The following is a 20607-nucleotide window of genomic DNA, read 5'->3' on the forward strand; positions in this document are numbered from 1 at the left end:
CTCCTCGACTCATCGGCCGAGCTGCCACAATCACTGACCCCTCAGTCTCCAGGCATGCCATCAGTGAAACATTGTCTTCTCCCTGGTCGATGCCATAGATGACACCGCGGATTTGGTTGTCGCCGACTGGCTTGTATGCCTGGATGGGTAGAGGCGGTTTCCCAGCAATATGGATTTCGGTAATGCCAAGAAGGGTTTGGGCGGTGGCCTCGGAGTTTAGTAAGGCACGTTGTTGGGCTAGTTGGTTCATCTTAGTAAAACATATAAAATAGCGCAACAGAAACAAGGACAAGAAGTAAACAGGACAGGCGCTAACTAACAATACTTCGGAACGGAAAACCCTCCTTATGCGTCTTCACATTAAAAAAAGCCTTTAAAGTAACGTTTTTCGAATCGCCGACAGCTTTTGCCAGTTTTTGCAGCTCTAGGCTCTTACACAAAGAAACAGCAGTCTTCTTTACCTTTAGCGGTTTGACGTCAGCCAGGGCAAAGTTCTTCATGACGGCCTTTTCTGCACGGTCCTTGAAAATATCAGACGGCATAACAACGAAGCCGCCCTCTTTGTCCGCTTGTAAGAGTCGAAGACCTTTTTCCCTGAAAAAAGTCACCACACTGTCAGTCGATTCCCTGCCTCGGCGAGAACTCCTGGTCATCGTTCGCAGAAGACAGTCAGCACCATCAAGAAGACATCGTTCACGGTCTTCCTGCTCCGCCTTGTTGGACATTCGGCGATTAAGAGAAAGAAGCTCATGGGCTGGAATCTTTGGCTCGGTGCTGAATTTCGGTCCTTTCTTGAGGGCAGAGGATATTTGAGCTGGAATGCTGGTGTCGCCCAGCACGATCAAACCATCCGGGGCTGTTGCTTTTTTCTCGGCTGTCCTGGGCACTCGAAGAAGGGTGCAATGCCACCAAAACTCTGTAGTTTGCGCGGCTAGACGTCGAAAGGAAGGAAAGTTGCCCTCAGCCACACAGTCAGTGTAATACGTGTAGCACAGGACACGCAACAGGTCAGGTCCTTTTTTCAGGGAAAAAGGTCTTCGACTCTTACAAGCGGACAAAGAGGGCGGCTTCGTTGTTATGCCGTCTGATATTTTCAAGGACCGTGCAGAAAAGGCCGTCATGAAGAACTTTGCCCTGGCTGACGTCAAACCGCTAAAGGTAAAGAAGACTGCTGTTTCTTTGTGTAAGAGCCTAGAGCTGCAAAAACTGGCAAAAGCTGTCGGCGATTCGAAAAACGTTACTTTAAAGGCTTTTTTTTAATGTGAAGACGCATAAGGAGGGTTTTCCGTTCCGAAGTATTGTTAGTTAGCGCCTGTCCTGTTTACTTCTTGTCCTTGTTTCTGTTGCGCTATTTTATATGGTTTGCCTCGGAGTTTACCATGACGGTTATTGTGTTGGTTTCCTTGGTGGTTTTAATGGAGACCGCACCCGGTGCGAGCTGGACGGAGGCGGTGATGGCCTCCATTAGCCCTTTTTTTGGGAGAGTTGTGACGTCTGTCTTGGTCTTTGGGCGCAATGTGATTATGTGGCGCTCTTGCGTTTTGGGTTTAGGCGGGTAGTCCACGGTGCGCGTGTTGGATTTTGCGCTAAGGCGTGCTCTCTTGGCCGCTTGTTTTGAAAGCTTTGTCACCCATGGGTGGGGCGAGTTGTGATCGTTGTCGCTGTTTTCTTCTTTGTTAGCTGTGAAGGTGAACAGCGACGTTGAGGCCGCGGCAGCGCCATCAGAGCAAGAGGAAAGCCCACTTGAGGAAGGATTTTGGGCAGCTGTTGTCGCCGACGGGGTCATTTCTGACGACGCCGCTTCCATGTCTTGGTCGCCGGGCGCGTGGTGTTCAATCGCGACGTCGGCGTTGTCGAGTTTTTTCTTCGGTGGTTTTCGTGACGGGATGGTAGTGGTTTGCCCCGTGTTAGGCCTGGGAGTAGACGAGGCTTGGTGTGATGGGTCCTTAGTCAGGCCGAGTTTCGAGTTGCGTTTCAAGCGGACCTCAGAAATCGCCGTCTGGAGGCAGGCGTGCATGTCTGCTTCGGATACTTGTTCGGGGTAGCGGCCTACCATCGATTTGCAGAAGTTGAGCATACCTTGCGGCAGGGCCTGGGCGGGCTGGCGCTGGGATGCTGTCATGGCGGTGGATACGGCCGGTGTTGGAGCCGGCCGGAACCATGGCGAAGAGGCCGAGCTGATGGGTGTCGCAAGTCCTGGTTGAGCCGGTGGCTGGGCCAAGGACTGGCGTAGAACTGCAGCAAATGTGGCTGCAAATTTGTCGACCATGATCGACTTGGGCGCGCTGGGTTGGGTTGCGGAGCTTCGAAAGGACACGTCCTTCCTAGTCGGCGGTCAAGCGCGCGCTCTTACAACTCTTGTGTATTCGATTACTTCATTTTTCTCTTCAACGTCTTGGTTGACTTTTCAGAACGTGATAAGTAGAAGACGTAGCACGAAATACAAAGGAAAATTCTAAAGAGAAGGCAAAAGAACAGTAAAAGAAAGAAAAATGAAGAAACGGAAAACATATCTAAACGAAACACTTTTACAAATCGTCCCTCTCCCTCATCGCTATCATTTAGATAGAAATTGGAGCTCTTTGGTCGACAGCGCTATAGAAGGACTACTTACACACTTGTCCTTCAACTGTGCTATTCTTTCCGCTTCTATTATTTCTCTAGTCAATGCGTTTCTACTCCTACCTATCACAGAACAATTTTCAAAATGTGCTACACAGGCACAATCACGACAATGGATTCCCAAGTGTCCAGCTACGACTCGGTGGGTGTTATAAAAATGCTCTCTTAAACGATCGTTCAGACACCTTCCAGTCTGGCCTATATACTCTCTACCACATGAGAGTGGGACAGAATATACGACTCCTTCAGTACAATTTACAAAGCTCTTTTGGTGCTTTTTCGAACAACCAACTTCCCGGTGTGCCGATCCGTTTACCTTCCTGCACAGGCTTAGAAGCTTATTTGGTGCTGAAAAAGCAACATTAATGTTAATGCGGTTACCTATCTTTTTTAGACCGTGCGAAACTTCATGTATATATGGAATAACGGCCGTCCTTTTCTGTTTTGTACTGCGTTTAGGTCGTTCACCCCATCTTATTCTCTTTAATAAATCCTCTGCCACGGCTGTAAGTAATGCACTAGGATATCCTGTTGACTTTAACCTGGCAATTTGAGCATTAAAGCTAGCCTTAAGTGAATGAATACAAGACTTATTAAGCGCATTGGTGAGACATAATTTAACAATGCCTCGCTTAACAAGCTTGGAGTGTGCTGACTGAAAATTAAGAAGAGGTTTCTTCCCTCTCGGTTCGTATGACCAACATACTTGATGCTCCGAAAAAATTAATCTGAGGTCCAAGAACCGCAAGGAACCTTCTGTGGGGTGCTCATGAGTGATTTCTAGTGGATCTATACAGGATTTAAAACAGGAAAGAACGTTAGAGACCAAAATTTGAAAGTCATTAGCTGCACAATCTAGCACAATCAAAAAATCATCAACAAAGCGAAACACCTTCACAACAGTAGAAGCATCTAAGCTACGTGAAAGGATCCGGTCCCGATGCGCGAGGTAAAGGTGACTCAAAACTGGTGCTATGCATGAACCAATGCATACCCCTGCTTTTTGGAGAAAGGTGTTACCCTCCCAACAAGCAAAAGTAGATTTTAAATATACGGTGAGCAATTCAAGGAAACCACCTTGGGAAATTCCTGACGCGGTCTGAAAAGCAATAACACCAAAAGAGTCAATGCAGTCTTCCACGCACTTCAACAGCTCATCCTGCGGCAGAGAGTAGTAGAGGTCCTTTATGTCCACTGAGAAGGCCTCGAGATGCCAGTCATTAGAGTTTGCTAGAAACTTCATCACTTCGCTAGAGTCTTTTAGCATAAAAGGATCCTCAACCGGCAAGAGATTTAATTTCTCCTGCAAAAATATGGCAACAGACTTCTGCCACGACCCTTTCTCAGATACAATCACCCTTAATGGGCAATCTACTTTATGAGTTTTCGCGCTGAAAAACAGCTCTAAGCTAAGGTGCCTACTGCGTTCAATAGAGGAGCACAATTGTTTTAGCTCTAGCTCACTGCATAATTTTTTTGCTTCACTTTTGACCTTGGTTAATGAGATACTAGTGTTACGCTGGAAAACCGAGTCAATGGCTAACACGGCCTTGGTTCCAAAAACGTCCCGTGGCATGATCACAAATCCACCCTCTTTGTCTGCTGGTACCAAAGATAGAGATTGACGCACCAAGTATGATTCAATCTTCTTAACTGTTAGCATAGTTCTCTGAGGGGTGTGCCGATATAACAAATCGACTCCCTCAGAAGTGCATCGAGCCATCTCTGCTTCAGGAGCCCATCTCGACACTTGCCTCACAAATGAGAGTAGCTCAGGCGCAGTTGCGAAGTGATAAAGTTTCTTTATCACTTCTAGCGAAGTGATAAAGTTTCTAGCAAACTCTAATGACTGGCATCTCGAGGCCTTCTCAGTGGACATAAAGGACCTTTACTACTCTCTGCCGCAGGATGAGCTGTTGAAGTGCGTGGAAGACTGCATTGACTCTTTTGGTGTTATTGCTTTTCAGACCGCGTCAGGAATTTCCCAAGGTGGTTTCCTTGAATTGCTCACCGTATATTTAAAATCTACTTTTGCTTGTTGGGAGGGTAACACCTTTCTCCAAAAAGCAGGGGTATGCATTGGTTCATGCATAGTACCAGTTTTGAGTGACCTTTACCTCGCGCATCGGGACCGGATCCTTTCTCGTAGCTTAGATGCTTCTACTGTTGTGAAGGTGTTTCGCTTTGTTGATGATTTTTTGATTGTGCTAGATTGTGCAGCTAATGACTTTCAAATTTTGGTCTCTAACGTTCTTTCCTGTTGTAAATCCTGTATAGATCCACTAGAAATCACTCATGAGCTCCCCACAGAAGGTTCCTTGCGGTTCTTGGACCTCAGATTAATTTTTTCGGAGCATCATTTATGTTGGTCATACGAACCGAGAGGGAAGAAACCTCTTCTTAATTTTCAGTCAGCACACTCCAAGCTTGTTAAGCGAGGCATTGTTAAATTATGTCTCACCAATGCGCTTAATAAGTCTTGTATTCATTCACTTAAGACTAGCTTTAATGCTCAAATTGCCAGGTTAAAGTCAACAGGATATCCTAGTGCATTACTTACAGCCGTGGCAGAGGATTTATTAAAGAGAATAAGATGGGGTGAACGACCTAAACGCAGTACAGAAAAGAAAAGGACGGCCGTTATTCCATATATACATGAAGTTTCGCACGGTCTAAAAAAAATTGGGTTGTGTGTGTGTTTATACAGCCTAGAACTTGGTCTGCCTCACAGGGGCGACGAGTCTCCCAGCTGTAGATGAGAAATTTAGCCAGTGCGGTACAGCCGCTAGCCTGGGGTCTTTAACGTGCATCACGCAGTAGTGATACACGACCGCACGCCGGTACGATGCTCATCCAGATCGAAACGGGCAGGGGTGGGGCTCGAACCCAGGATCCCTGGGTTCTGCAGCGCGAGCTTTCGCTCCACGTGCTCCGAGCTGGTGTGCGCTAGACCACTCGGCCACCAATCCCCCCTCGCACGGTCTAAAAAAGATAGGTAACCACATTAACATTAATGTTGCTTTTTCAGCACCAAATAAGCTTCTAAGCCTGTGCAGGAAGGTAAACGGATCGGCACACCGGGAAGTTGGTTGTTCGAAAAAGCACCAAAAGAGCTTTGTAAATTGTACTGAAGGAGTCGTATATTCTGTCCCACTCTCATGTGGTAGAGAGTATATAGGCCAGACTGGAAGGTGTCTGAACGATCGTTTAAGAGAGCATTTTTATAACACCCACCGAGTCGTAGCTAGACACTTGGGAATCCATTGTCGCGATTGTGGCTGTGTAGCACATTTTGAAAATTGTTCTGTGATAGGTAGGAGTAGAAACGCATGGACTAGAGAAATAATAGAAGCGGAAAGAATAGCACAGTTGAAGGACAAGTGTGTAAGTAGTCTTTCTATAGCGCTGTCGACCAAAGAGCTCCAATTTCTATCTAAATAATAGCGATGAGGGAGAGGGACGATTTGTAGAAGTGTTTCGTTTAGATATGTCTTCCGTTTCTTCATTTTTCTTCTCTTTTACTGTTCTTTTGTCTTCTCTTTAGAATTTTCCTTTGTATTTCGTGCTACTTCTTCTACTTATCACGTTCTGAAAAGTCAACCCAGACGTTGAAGAGAAAAATGAAGTAATCGAATACACAAGAGTTGTAAGTTCAGCGCGTGTGCTTGTCTTCCTGAGTGTCTGGTGTGAGATTGATTTTTCCTGCGCTGTCACCGTCAAGTACGTGCGGCTTGCGCGTGAACGTATCTTTGACAAGGTGTAAACTGCACGGGATTGTCCGCACGAGCAGAGACATGTCGGCGGCCGGCGGCCTTGCTTGCAATCACCTTTCCAATGTTTACGAAATCACAGTCCAGCGTGCGATCTTCACAGCCCAGAACGTGCGTGTTCGTCGCTTCGGAAAGCGAGGAAAGCACGCGTTGGAAAGGTCTACAGTCCATCTTACAAACACCAGACAGTAAAGACAGTCATGGGCGCGAAACGCGTGGCTTTAGAACGTAACTTACATGCACGAGTTCTCGTATAAACAAAAGCCTCTGCTGAGCGTGGCTCACGCGCCTGCTCCTTTGGCTTTCCTGCAGACATGAGTGGAAGTAAGTAAACGTTGCCGCCGCCATTTGCTTTCTAGGGCCGCGCGGGGCACGTGCCTTTTGGAGTAGCTCTTCTGACGCAACTTGCAAAGACAAACGCATCAAGGGGCATCAGCTTGATGTAGAGCACGGTGTAAGGTATATACTCTTTAGGTAAGGACTCTGCCCGACGCGGAGCGACCAGATAGAGTCTTTATTTAGGAGACACCTGAATACTTAAGTACACCTAAATACCTAAAAACTCGAGAGCGCTCGCTCTCGTGAGAGTAGAGTCCTCTCACGAGAGCAATCGCGCGCCCAACCATAGCCTCCTCTATGCTGACAAATCCTGGTAGGTCGTCACGAGACGCGGTCGCCGAAAGTGAAAAGGTAGAGCGGCAGACAAGGGTCTAAAGACCCCTCGATATGTTTCGGTTTGTCTTGCAAGTAGCGTCAAATGCGCGAGCGCACGTGGCCCGTGTCTCGGGCGGCCCTTGGAAGCAAATGGCGGCCCAGCACTGAAATGAGCGGCCCTTGGAAGCGAATGACGGCGGAGCGCCCGCTCGTGGCACGTGTCTCGTGCGTTTCCACAACAATGGTTGGCGGTACTTGTAAAAAACGACTTTATCAAGGGGCTTTACAAGGGTCATGTAACGGGCGCCCCGCTGCGGCGAGACGCCGAGAGACGCTTGTCCCGAGTGATGGAATGTCCGCTCGTGCTTCTCGCGTTCCTCGGGATACCGCTTCTTTTTTCGTCGGGTTTAAAAACCATGTTTCGGGTTCTCGCCGCTGAAAAGTGGTACGCTGAATGCCAGACTCCCCGAGAAATGCTCTGTGCTACCAGATTCTCGCGCTCCGAATCTGCGACGGGGCACTCTATGGCTCCGTCATCAAACTGCCAGGCGTTGTGAGTATAGAGGAGACTATGGCCCAACCATAGATTTATTACAATAAACGCTTGAGGCTCAGCTGGCGCTATAGTCGGTTTCAAGCTAAGAAAAAACCGGAAATGCCTCTCAGAGGAAAATGTAATCCTACGCCGAGAAACGCCAGCCAGTGGGCATGGAAACAGTCGGAGAATGACGTCGTCTAACCCTGTCTACATCGTTGTGCAGATCCTGGGGTGCTATGTTGCGCTTTTTGCACTCCCAGGAGACTTGGAAGAGGGAAGTGACGTCAACGACACAGCAAATGCAGATTGGATGTTGACAGAAGAAAACGAAATCAACACCCAATCTGCGTTTTCTGTGTCGTTGACGTCACTTCCCTCTCCCTAGTCTCCTGGGAGTGCAAAAAGCGCAACATAGCTCCCCTGGCTTCCCTGATTATCTCGTGGACAGGACCATCGTCATACCCTCGAGCCTTCACCGCACCATCGGCGATAACGCAAGGGGCGTTTTTCAACCTGACACGCTCTGGCGGCGGCACTTTCAATGTTTCCGCCGAGTGGCCGCAGCTAGTCCTCGTGCCGTTCGCGCAAGCCGCCGCATCGACATCATCATTCATGGACGGTTTTCCTACAAGACCGGGAAGCACCTACAGTTCCGTCATTGGGCATGGAAACAGTCGGAGAATGACGTCGTCTAACCCTGTCTACATCGTTGTGCAGGTTGGTTCCATTCCGTCATTACATGCTAAGAAAACCAACAATGTCTTTTATTTTTCGTTTCCATGCCCCAGTGTTTGTTCTGAACTGCTTGTGAGTGTATTGGCGTTTTAAAACTGCTACTAATTCTTTCTGGCGATGTAGAGACTAACCCCGCCCCTATGACAGAATCCCAATCCAAGCAGTTCGCAGAAATGTTTAAGATGATGCAAGATTTGTATGACCGTTCTTTGAGGGCGGAGCAAGGGCAGAAAAGTTTAATTAATACTGTAAAAGAGATAAAAGAAAACTAGCACGTCATTGAAGCAAAAATTAACGCTATTGCAACTAGACTTTCTCTTGTTGAAACAAAAGTATCCGCACTTGAGCTTGCCAACAATGAAATTCGCGCGAAGCAGTGTCTTGCTGAAAGCACTAACTTCGCCAATCGGCTTGATGATCTGGAAGATCGGTCGCGCCGAAATAATTTAGTTATCTACGGAATTCCAGACGTTCAATCAGAAACTTGGGCTGAAAGTGAAAAAAAAGTGCTTGACATTGTCTCCCATATCCTTGATACTCAGGCTCCTCCCGACTGCATTGAACGCGCGCACCGAATTGGGCCCTTCGTCGCTAATAAATGTCGGCCAGTAATAGTAAAGTTTTCTTCATTTAAAGACAAGGATAAAATATTTTTCTCACGGTTCAAACTAAAAGGAAGCGCCACGTACCTGAGTGAAGACTTTTCACCAGCAACGCGTCTTGCCAGAAGGAAACTAATCGAATTTGGGAAAACAAAAAAATGCGTATTTCAGTTGCGGTATAATAAACTATTTATTAACAGGCAGTGCTACATGTATAACTCTTCAAATGATACTATCTTCGAGCTGAGTAATGGCGCTATGGCGCGTGCGGCAGAAGATACAGCGCCAGTCTCTCCTAACAATTCGCGGGCATCTACATCATCATAGCTGGTCGTGAGGGGGGATGGTTCACGCCACGGTGCAAAACAGGTGTCCGTAGTTTTTACTAATATAAGAAGTGTCATACGTCACCGAGATAATCTGTGCTCTGTCATTGATTCCTGCTGCGCTGACATCGTGATTTTAACTGAGACTTGGCTTTCCTCCAGGGTAAAGAATTCTGAAATGTTTTGCTGCGAAAAGAGCTTCAATATTTATCGTTGTGATAGGGGTGATAGAACTGGAGGAGGTGTATTAATCGCAGTTGCCGCTCACATTGAATCGTTTTGTTTACGCTTGACTAGCGATTTAGAAATCTTGTTCATTTGCTTGTGTTTGAATCGTCGAAAACTTGTGTTAGGTGTATGTTACCGAGCACCTTCCTGTAATAATTTTTTTGTGAACAACCTTCATGATGCAATCAACTCCATACTGGTCCGCTTTCCTTCCGTTCCTATCGTCCTTCTTGGCGACTTCAATTATCCGAATATTGTGTGGAATGATTTACATACCCATTGTCACCCGTTTTCGACTGACGCAGCCGAGTTCATAAATCTTTGCAATGATTTCAGTCTTACCCAGCTAGTTTCTCTTCCTACCAGAAGTACCCCAACCGCATCCAACATCTTGGACCTAGTACTAACAACATCGCCTACTTTAATTTCTTCCATCAGCAACATGGAGGGTCTCAGTGATCATTCTATAATACATTTCTTCCTTAATGTTCCTGCTGGAAGCTCACCTACGAGTCTCAAGCGAATACGTGACTATGGTAAAGGTGACTACGCGGCTATTAATAATGAACTTTGTGTGTTTCTTGATTCTTTCTTATTGCGCTTTTCTGAGCGTTCTGTTGACGAAAACTGGCCATTATTTAAATCGGAAGTAGTGCGTCTCACTAACAAGTTCATACCGTTACGGAATCTCTCCGTATCTTCAAAAGCGCCTTGGTTTAACGTTGAGCTAAAAAGGCTTTCTAACAAGAAAAAGAGGAAGTTTAGAACCGCTAAGTTTTCAAATAATGACATTAAATGGTCCGATTATTACAATGTTTCTAATATCTACAAAATGGCAGTTCAGAACGCGAAGGCTCATTTCTTTTCTGTAACTCTGCCATCCATGCTTACTAATAACCCTAGGCAGTTCTGGAATGTGGTCAATTGCAATGAAAAACCCTCGGTATCTTTTTTTAGCGACGTTGGTGAACCAGTGTCGCTTAGTGACTGTGCGTCTATTTTAAATTCTACATTTGTCGCCTCATTTTCCCATGACCATTCATCGACTGTGCCACTGCTTTTGCAAAATGATTTTTCACCCATGCTTCCGATTATATTTGACGTTGCCGGCATTATTCACCTAGTCGATAATCTAAAAATGTCTTGTTCTGCAGGAATTGATGATATAAACTCGTAGTTCCTAAAAAACACCAAGGAATATTCGTCCATTATACTATTTAAACTCTTCGAGCAATCTCTTAGTGTTGGTGTTCTACCCGGCGACTGGAAGGTGGGAAAGGTTGTGCGTGTGCATAAGACTGGTGATAAGCATATTCCTCTCAATTATCGTCCGATATCTCTAACAAGTATTTCATGCAAAATTTTAGAACATATAATCTTCTCACATCTTGTAAATTTTTTAGAATCGAACAACTTCTTTTCTCCCGCGCAACACGGGTTTCGTAAGTCCTTTTCATGTGAAACACAGTTACTAACTTTCACACATGATCTTCATCGCATTCTTGATCGTAGTTCGTAAGCCGACTGTATTTTCCTGGACTTTTCGAAAGCCTTTGATAAGGTTTCACATAGGCTTCTACTTCACAAATTAAGCAAACTTAATATCGACGCTAACGTACTTTCCTGGATTCATGCCTTTTTAACTAACCGGTCCCAATTTGTTTTTGTAAATGACACTTCATCGTCTTTATCTTCTGTAACATCCGGGGTTCCCCAAGGTTCTGTGTTGGGACCTCTGCTTTTTCTTATATTTATAAATGACCTACCCGCCAGTGTCTCGTCCTCAATCAGCTTATTCGCCGACGACTGTGTAATATACCGTGAAGTAACTAATAATTTAGATGTAATTTCTCTTCAGTCATACATTAACAGTGTGTTAGAATGGTGTAACATGTGGAATATGCAGCTTAACGTTAACAAATGCAAAGTAATGAGAATTTCCCGTGTCCAAAATGACACTCCTCGCTACTTTTTTAACAGTGTTTCTTTAGAGCACGTTTCGTGTTATAAATATTTATGCGTTCATATCTCATCCACTCTCTCTTGGGATTCTCATATCCAATACATAACAAATAATACTAACCGCATGCTCGGATTCCTAAAACGGAATTTTTCAACAGTTCCTGTGTCGCTAAAATTACTTCTCTACAAAACACTCGTTCGCTCAAAACTGGATTATGCCTCCTCCATCTGGGACCCCGGTACTGACGTACTAACCCTTGCAGTTGAAGCGGTCCAAAACCGTTCTGCTCGCTACATCCTCACTAATTATCACCGCATCGCTAGCGTAACATCAATGAAATTGGGCCTAAAACTGCCAACGCTTGCTTTGCGCAGAAAAATTTTTCGCTTATGCCTGTATCACAAGCTATACCATCATAACCCTTTCCTACGTGAAAGGTTACTAACGCCTGCACCTTACATCTCGTCACGTCTCGATCATCAACATAAAATGGACGTACCCTCGTGTAAAACTACATCTTTTCATAGTTCGTTCATACCTCGCACCACTCTTGACTGGAACCACCTTCCAGCCTCTGCGGTATCGATTTCCGATGGTGTGGCGTTTAAAAACTGTATTGCCAATATTTATATTCCAGAATTTGACTAACCTATTGTTATTTTTCTTGTTCTGTTTCATGTGCATATCTTAAATTTACTTTATATTATGTAACCCACTCCCCTCTGTAATGCCCTCGGGCCCTGAGGGAAAAATAAATGAATAAATGAAAAATCGTTTTCATGACGGCACGATTCCGTAGACCAATCGCGATCCTTTTCAAAAAAAAAAAAAAAAAAAGCTCAACATGGCTGCTGGCCTTAGCAACGCGACGCTAGTTTCTCGTGACAATTATTCTGCTTTTTTGCACCGTGTTTTACGTGCCCGAGGTTACGCCACGAAATCTTAATGGTATCGGCTTGCGTTTGCAGCAGTTTTTGCGCGACAACGTGAGAATCCAGCGACGCTATCGCCAACGAAAATTTCGAAGCGGGCGCGAGGCTTAGCACTGCTGAGAGGTATGTTAGACGGTATGTTAGACAGTATCTTGGACAGAAAATGAATTGGGAAGACGGTACATTGGACATGACTTTCTTTCTTTACTAAACAGCTATTTCGTTGATAAAAACGTATTCTAACTTATTTAAATGTCCTGAATGAATTAAAGAATTATTGTAGTAGTTTAAGATATGTTTCCTGGAGGAAGAAAAAGCAACGTTGCTAGCGAACTACTTTCTCGACGGCGGAGGCACTTCAGATGGGCGCAGTGCGCTTGTGGGTGGAGCTAAAACATTGTTCTCAGGTTGCATCCGACTATAGTGTCTGCGGGACTTCCGGTTACAAATTGAAGCAGACAACACGCAGTCTACTGGTCCAGTCTTCCTGTATATTCCTATTGTAAAACGTGCATGATATCTTTCTCTTCGCCAAGGAATCATCGACATCAATGTAGTTTCTTTACTCCCTAACGGATACTACACTCTAAAAAAAAAGGGTATCACCTTACACCCTTTTGTCCCATATAATACACCCCATAACTTCAGTTCGAGTACAGCGCCCTATAGTCCAACAGACGGACCCACATTTTACAAAGGGGCTTGATAACGGTGCGATATAACTTATTAAATAGCAAAAGAACTATCAAAAACCACACGAAGAAAACACTGAGTTTTGCGGTAGGGCAGGAAAACCCCGATTATTTGTTTTGTAGCCAGTGACACGTACATTAGCTATTTTAATAAATTGTACAACACGGCTATCAGGCCCCTCGTAAAATTTGGGGCCGTCTGTTCGACTATAGCGCTCTGTACGCCGAATTGAACTTTTGGGCTGTATTATATGAGACAAAGGGTGTAATAACACACCCTTTTTTTCTGGGAGTGTATGCAGCTTTATTCACAATATAAAAGTGTAATTTACTTCCTTACTGTTTTTTTATTATTATTGAGCGATGTTTAATTTAGCGAAAATTAAGGCCGAGGTATATGTTGTACAACATAATATGTCGATACAAGCTATCAATCCAAATAAACAAAAATAACAAGCAAAAAAAAAAAAAAAGCTTTCAACCTTTCCAGTTTGGTGAAGAACGAAGACCAGCGGAGCTGTGCAATGGAAAATAATGGCCGGTCGCAAGTCGGCAGGCCAGAGTGAAAAGGCTGCCGCCATCTATGAGCGACGGCGGCAACCAGATACGTGGCTTGCCGCCGTCACTCATAGATGGCGGTAGGTGTCCAGAGTTCGGTGTCTTCATCTCTTCACGTGGGACACGATCCTGGGGAAACTAGCCCTTAACAGCTCCGCTGTAAATAAAAAGCTCGGTTACTGCCTGATTTTGATTACTCATGCACAGTTGTTACTAATCGAGTACGTGTTCTTCGTTCCGTATATACTCCATGCTTCGTTCTTGTTGTCTGTATTGATTTCTTTATTTGGCACATATAAGCATCCTTTTGGTGTTTTGTCGTTTAATCCCCACCCCTGCCCGTTTCGATCTGGATAAGCATCGTACCGGCGTGCTTATCTACAGCGGGTAACAATGTCGCCATGTTCTGACAGACTAAACTCCTGCTGTATAAACAACTAACGACTAATTTTGGTGTTTTGTCTAGCTCATTCCTTCTGCGTGCTTCATAGCAATGACTATATGCGTACATGCGTGCCTTATAATAGCAGTCTGCAACGTAAACACGTATTATACATGTGTACTGGGCTATTTTAGCGCAGCGCACGGAGCCATGAATTCTAAAGGGAAACTCTCTGACATATATTTTTCTACATCCGATTGTAAAACGTTTTAAACTTTTTATTCTGTCGCAACACTAAGCTATATTTGCTCTTATAATCGAACGCGAAGAGAAGCGTTTTCCCATAGGAATGCATTACCGGAAGTAAAATTTAGACTGGTGGCTGTCTGCTTCAGGTGGCACACTAGCGCCACCTGTGCCTCCAGTGTTTCTTGCAATAACTCTATTCGCCCAGCAGCCCGCGGCGAACTAGAGCCGCTCGCTGGCGAAACGACGGAACTGTGGACATGCCCAGGTACACGAGAGATTGCGGCTGCCCAAGAGATGCTATGGCAACAGTGTTGCCATGGCATCTCTTGGGCGGCCGTCGCACATTCCTGAGCAAGAAGCTCGTGCTCGCCTGACGACAACAACGAGATATTTCATTTATGTTTTTTCACAGTTTCGTCGTTTTCACCAGCGAGCGACGCCCGTTCGCCGCGGGCTGTTGGGCGCGCGAATGAGCTCGTGAGAGGACTTTATCTATAGGGAGTATTCACTGGCGGCCATATCCGTGTGCGCTGGTGCTGAGCCCGTGCTGACGGCGAGCTTCCGCAGTCCTTTTGGAGCGTGCATTTAGCACCATCAAGGTTGCCGGTCTTAGCAGGCTATTAGCGTGAGCTCGTTTTGAGCATGCGCTCTAAACATCGCCCTCAAATATATGGCGTACAGTGAATACCTCCTATACTTCGTATCACCTTAGAATGGACTGTTGTTAGCCGCGCATGATAAAAGCGCGAGCTATTTGCTTTGGAAGAAGCCTCGGCGGCTGCACGAGCGCTCGTGCAGCGAGTGCTCCAGTCAAGGCAGTCAAGGCTATCCGCTCTCGCTTGCACAGCCTTCACAGTTAGTCCATTATAGGTGAGACGAAGTGTAGTCACTCGCGTCTCACTGTTCCTCGCGCCATTGTCTTCACCTAAGGAGTATGGATCTTACACCGTGATCTAAAGCCGCGGTCTCCAAACCTTTTTGGCAAAGGGGCCGGATCGGGGATCTGTCGCTGTCTGGAAGGTCTGTATATAAATAAGTAAACAAATCAATTAATATTCATCCTAGATAAGCATTTGAATAAAAAGAACACAGCATAAAAATAAAAACATAATCTAAGGCGGATGAATACATATACTTTATATTCTATATGAAGCTAATTATGACATTACAAAATAATTGGGACCCAGAAAACTCACCACGCATAAATCAAAGTGCATAACAATTTTGGCATGTTCACAGAGGGAAGAGGAATGATAGAGCTGGGGGATGCTGGCGATATGCAATTGATACAACATGGGGCACTAAGCACAATACATGTGGAAACGCGAAGAAATTTTAATATACGTACCTTAAAATACGGGGCAGCTACAACCCCACTTTCACTGAAAACTGGATTAATCTAAACATGGGTGCAACCAGTCAAATCTGACTCTTAACGTCTAATTTGCAGAATTCTCGAGTTTGGGAAATGTTGATAGTGGGCGCTTCCGCGGTATTTTCCGGTAGTTTGACATGTGTAAAACAGTGGGCTATGAATGGTAAGGCTGGTGATGACATATATGTTTACCTAATAATATTGCCGCGTGCTTGTCCCAGAAGGAACGCTTCTCCATACATCTAGAAGATTCGGGTTTATTCTTACCCCGAGTGTAAGAAATAAGGAGGCCAGAATAACCTTCACTAGTCAGACTCGCCCTAGTTCACTCCCGAACATCCCAGGGCCTCTAAACTCGTCAGACACACAGTGAGAGCCGACGTTGACGGAGCGCACCGATTGGCTCATCATGACGATGACTTCGCGCTTTTTGCGCCGACGTCCAATCGGCGCGCTCCGCGAACTTTCGGCTCCAACTTTGCGTTTGACGAGTTTAGGGCCCTAGGTCGAGTGTTTGAGATGCTAAGAGTAGGGGATAAGGAGCTGACCGTTGTCCTGCCGACTCATTAATTCACATTCTCCCGACGACGAGGCACGTTCACTATCGCGCTATCAGCTGTCACGCCGACGCACCGTCGCTCGCTGCTGCTTTCTCGACGTTTCTCCTTCATTTTGTTTCTCGCACAAGTTCGACAATGAAACCTTCATTTTCAGTTCATTATTCATCGTCTCGTCGCCTTCATCCGTGACATTTCTGATGGAGGTGCGGGGTAAGAGTATGCGAGCCCAAGAAGGGCCAGACAATGATACCGCCGGCTCCGACCGCCTCCTCCGTCGTAGTTATGCCCGTCGCACCCCGGACGCCTGTTCCCTTCCACGGCGACGTCTACGAAGACATCGAGGACCGGATCAACCAGTACGAGAAAGTGGCCCGGCACAATGAGTGGACGCCTGAGAAATGCTTGCAGAACGTCTACTCCTCTTCAGAGGAAACGGCACGTACCTGGTATGGAAACCCCCTGGGGACAATCACCACCTGGGAAGCATGCAAGGATGAGCTCCGCATAGCATTTGCGAACCAGCAGCGACGAGAACGCGCTGAGCAGCTGTTGCAAGCAAGAGTTCAAGGTCCCAACGAGAGCATCGTCAGCTTCGTCGAGGACGTGCTGCGACTCAGCAGCCGAGCGGATCCCGAAGTTCTTGAAGCAAAGAAACCGAGGACCCTGAGGCATGCGGGGGGTCAAAGAAAACATCTTCGGGCGTCTTGTGCGCAGCCCACCTGTGACCGTCGAACAATTCATGACGGAGGCTACGAATATCGAACGCGCCCTCCTAGCGAGAGCCAATCACTACCGGCGATTTCCCGGCGTTGCTGGCCCCACGCCGTCCATCCGCGATATCTGCACCAGCATTCCGGGCATCCGCGAGATTATTCGCGACGTCGTCCAGGAGGAGCTCAAGAAGCTGCTTTATACTGCCAAACGCCCGGCCTCGCTCTCGATCGCCGAGGTCGTTCGAGAAGAAGTACATCGAGCCTTCTGGCCGCAGGCTCCCGTTGACGTGCCAGCCCCCGAAGAACCGACGCTGACCTACGTCGCAATAATCCGCCGAACACCGCCACCTGCTCACCCATGTCTGGCGCCTCAAAGCCATGAGCTTCCAGTACCGCAATACTCCGACGTCACAAAGAACTGGTTCAGTACATCCACCCGGAACAACCTGTACCCAGGAAGACCGACATCTGGAGGACGGCCGACCGACGACCGTTGTGCTACCAATGCGGGGAAGCGAACCAGGTTTACCGGCGACGTCCGTACCGCCAGCTGGGCCTGCGAGGGTTTGCGGTAAATGGCCCTCGACCATGCCTCGGGGAGCGACCTTGCACATCGAAGTCTACCTACGCCGCTCGACATCTACTGAGCTGTATCCCTGCCGAGGGTATCGCTCGCCTTCACCGCGACAGCCTACATCGCCTTTTCGTAGGTCCCGCCGGGAAAGCCTGTCTCCCCTGCCTCGTCGAGAAACCTAAGTGCGGCAATACCGGGACGTGGTATTGCCGAGGACGAACGTCGCAAATATCCTCCACAAACGTCAAAGGGCTCCCACACTAATGACGCAACGGATCGAAACGACGCTCCTGAAACGGTGTCGAATAACCTCGACGTTACCATTGAGGATTGACGGCCACGACGCGACGGCATTCATCGGCTCCGGAGCAGACTATTCCCTTTTAAGTGGGATACCCTCTCGCCACCTTCGGTAAGTGATGACGCTGTGGGATGGACCGCAATTGCAAACCGCCGGCGGACATTTCATCACACGAGTGGGAAGGTACACTACACGCGTGGGCATCCACGGGGAGACCTGTCCATTGAAATTCGTCGAGCTGAAGGACTGTTCAACGGACGTCATTCTTGGAATGGACTGTCTTTGTGAATACGGCACCGTCATCAACCTTGGAGCGAACAAATTGACGCTGCAGAAACCTATTTCTACGTCGGAAGATCGCGATGCGACGTCAGCCGCGGTACAAGTCCTCGCCGGCCACGTGAACCAGGCCGCCGCCGTTGTCATGTGTTTTTGTGCCGGTCAAGATCACAACACTTATGTGGGGTGAAGCTCTATTGGAAGGAGACGTTCATCTGCTCCTGGCTAGAGCAATCGGCATCGCCAGGGGCGTAACGGAACTCCAGGACGGGCACGCCATGGCTCTTGTGACGAACTTTCGAAAGGAATCACAGCAGCTGGCAAAGCGCAGAGCCGTGAGCCACGTCGAGGAAATTCCGTACTCAGCCGCGATCGCCTCAATCTCAGAAGACTCGTCTTCTGCACAAAGAACGCCGCCTCCGGAGCTTGTCATCGACCTGCCCCTCCCAGCCCCAGAACGACGTCAGCTGACTGACCTCGCCAAGTACAGCGAATGTTTCGACACGTCATCAAGGGTGTGCGCCAAACAACGACTGCCAAGCATCGCATTATTACGAATGAACATTCCCCTCCTGTCCACCGTTCGCCGTACCGTGTCTTTGCAAAAGAATCTGAGGTCATCCGAGAACAAGTTCAAGAGATGCTCGAGGACGACATCGTCCAGCCTTCAAACAGTCCTTGCTCCTTCAAACAGTCCCCGTCGTGCTAATAAAAAAAAACAAAAAAAAACGAAACGTTGAAATTTTGCGTGGACTATCGAAGGCTCAATTTTGTGACATAGAGATACGTCTATCCGCTTTCACGCATTGACGATACGCTTGATCGACTATGTACGCCACGCCCATTACTTCTCATCGAAAGAGAAGAAGAGTGGCAACTAAAAAATCGAAGTGGACGAGCAAGACCGTGAGAGGAAGGCCTTCGTCACGCCCGACGAACTGTAGAAGTTTAAGGTGATGCCCTTGGGACTTTGCACGGCACCAGCCACTTTCCAGCGTGTCATGGACACGGTGCTGGCGGGTCTGAAATGCCAGAGCTCTCTAGTCTACCTCGATGACGTCGTGGTATTCTCAAGCGACTTCAACAAGTCGCTTGCAACGAGTCCGAGCCGTGTTGCACGCCATCAAGACCGCGGGACTGACGCTCAAATCTTCGAAACGTCGGTTTGCTTAGGCGAACTAAAGCTGTTAGGTCACGTCGTAAGCAACGAAGGTGTTCATTCGGATCCTGAGAAGACACGCGCACTGGCTTATTTTTCACCACTGCAAGACAAGAAGGCAGTGAGGAGATTTCACGGACTGGTGCGCCTACTACGGGCGTTTCGTTCAAGATTTTGCGAAGATCTCTGCGCCACTGACCGATCTAACGAAGGACGCCGTAACCTTCCACTGGACAAAAGAGTGACAGCGCGCATTCGATGAGCTGAAACAGAGACTCCAGGGACCTCCGATACTCGACCATTTTGACCAGCACCTCGTGACTGAAGTCCACACAGACGAATACAGGACTTGGCGCGGTACTGGTACAAATGCAGGAATGCACAGAACAAATGATCGCCTATGCAAATCGGACGCTCTCCAAAACAGAGATCGAGCAATCACTCCAGAACGAAGAGGGAATGCCTTGCGGTCGTCTGGGCGACAACCAAGTTTCGCCCCTACTTGTACAGAAGTCTGTTCAAAGTGTACGGTCACAAACCAGCACTTGCTCTGTTGGCTTGCGAATCTGGATCCTTCAGGACGCCTCGAACGATGGAGCCTACGACTGTAAGACTTCGGCATGTCATTGGTGTACAAGTCTGGCCGCAATCACAAGGACGCGTACTGCATGTCAAAGGACCCGTCGAATCAGCTCCCGCCGGTGGCGACGACGACGACGAGGACAGTTTTCTCGGCGCAGTGAACGTGGACGATATGGCGACACTCCAACGAACGAGCTGCGCGCACTGATCAACCATCTGGAAGGACGAGAAAGTATGGTTCCCCTGTTTTCTCACAGCCCTGGCAAGCTTCGCCGTCCGACATGGCGTGGTGTACAAAAAGACATTTGAGAACAACAATTTGGCGTAGCCCCTGGTAATCCCCGCCGGCCTTCGACAGGAGATCTTCGAAGCCTGCCACAACAAGCCTACTGGATAGCTAGGTTCGACATTGTACATGTACCTTTTTTTAGTACACGGAAGTGACGTCATCACGTCTGATTGGTTGGAAACAAAAGTGACGTAATTTCCCTAGAAAAATGTGGGCGGAGTCGGCAAAACTGGGGGGAGTCGGCTACCGGACGTGACAACAAAATGACGTTTCGTTTTGTACCGAGTACGTTTCAAAAGGTACTTGCTCGGAACTAGGTGTCATTGGCAGCATGTTTTCGGCGGCGAGGCGTCGCCGTCTCGTCAATTCGACTTTTTCTTTAATAGAGCTTTTTTTTTCGCCCGAAAGGCTGTATCGGGAACACCGCGATGCATTCGAGCTCCCGGAGGAGATCTTTCGGAAGCAATACCGCCTGCCCAAGATCGTGGTGCGGTGGTTGTGCGACGAACTTCGCGAGGAACCGG

Source organism: Ixodes scapularis, unplaced genomic scaffold, assembly GCF_016920785.2.
Source record: "Ixodes scapularis isolate PalLabHiFi unplaced genomic scaffold, ASM1692078v2 PGA_scaffold4__175_contigs__length_147842914, whole genome shotgun sequence".
Lineage (NCBI taxonomy): Eukaryota > Metazoa > Arthropoda > Arachnida > Ixodida > Ixodidae > Ixodes > Ixodes scapularis.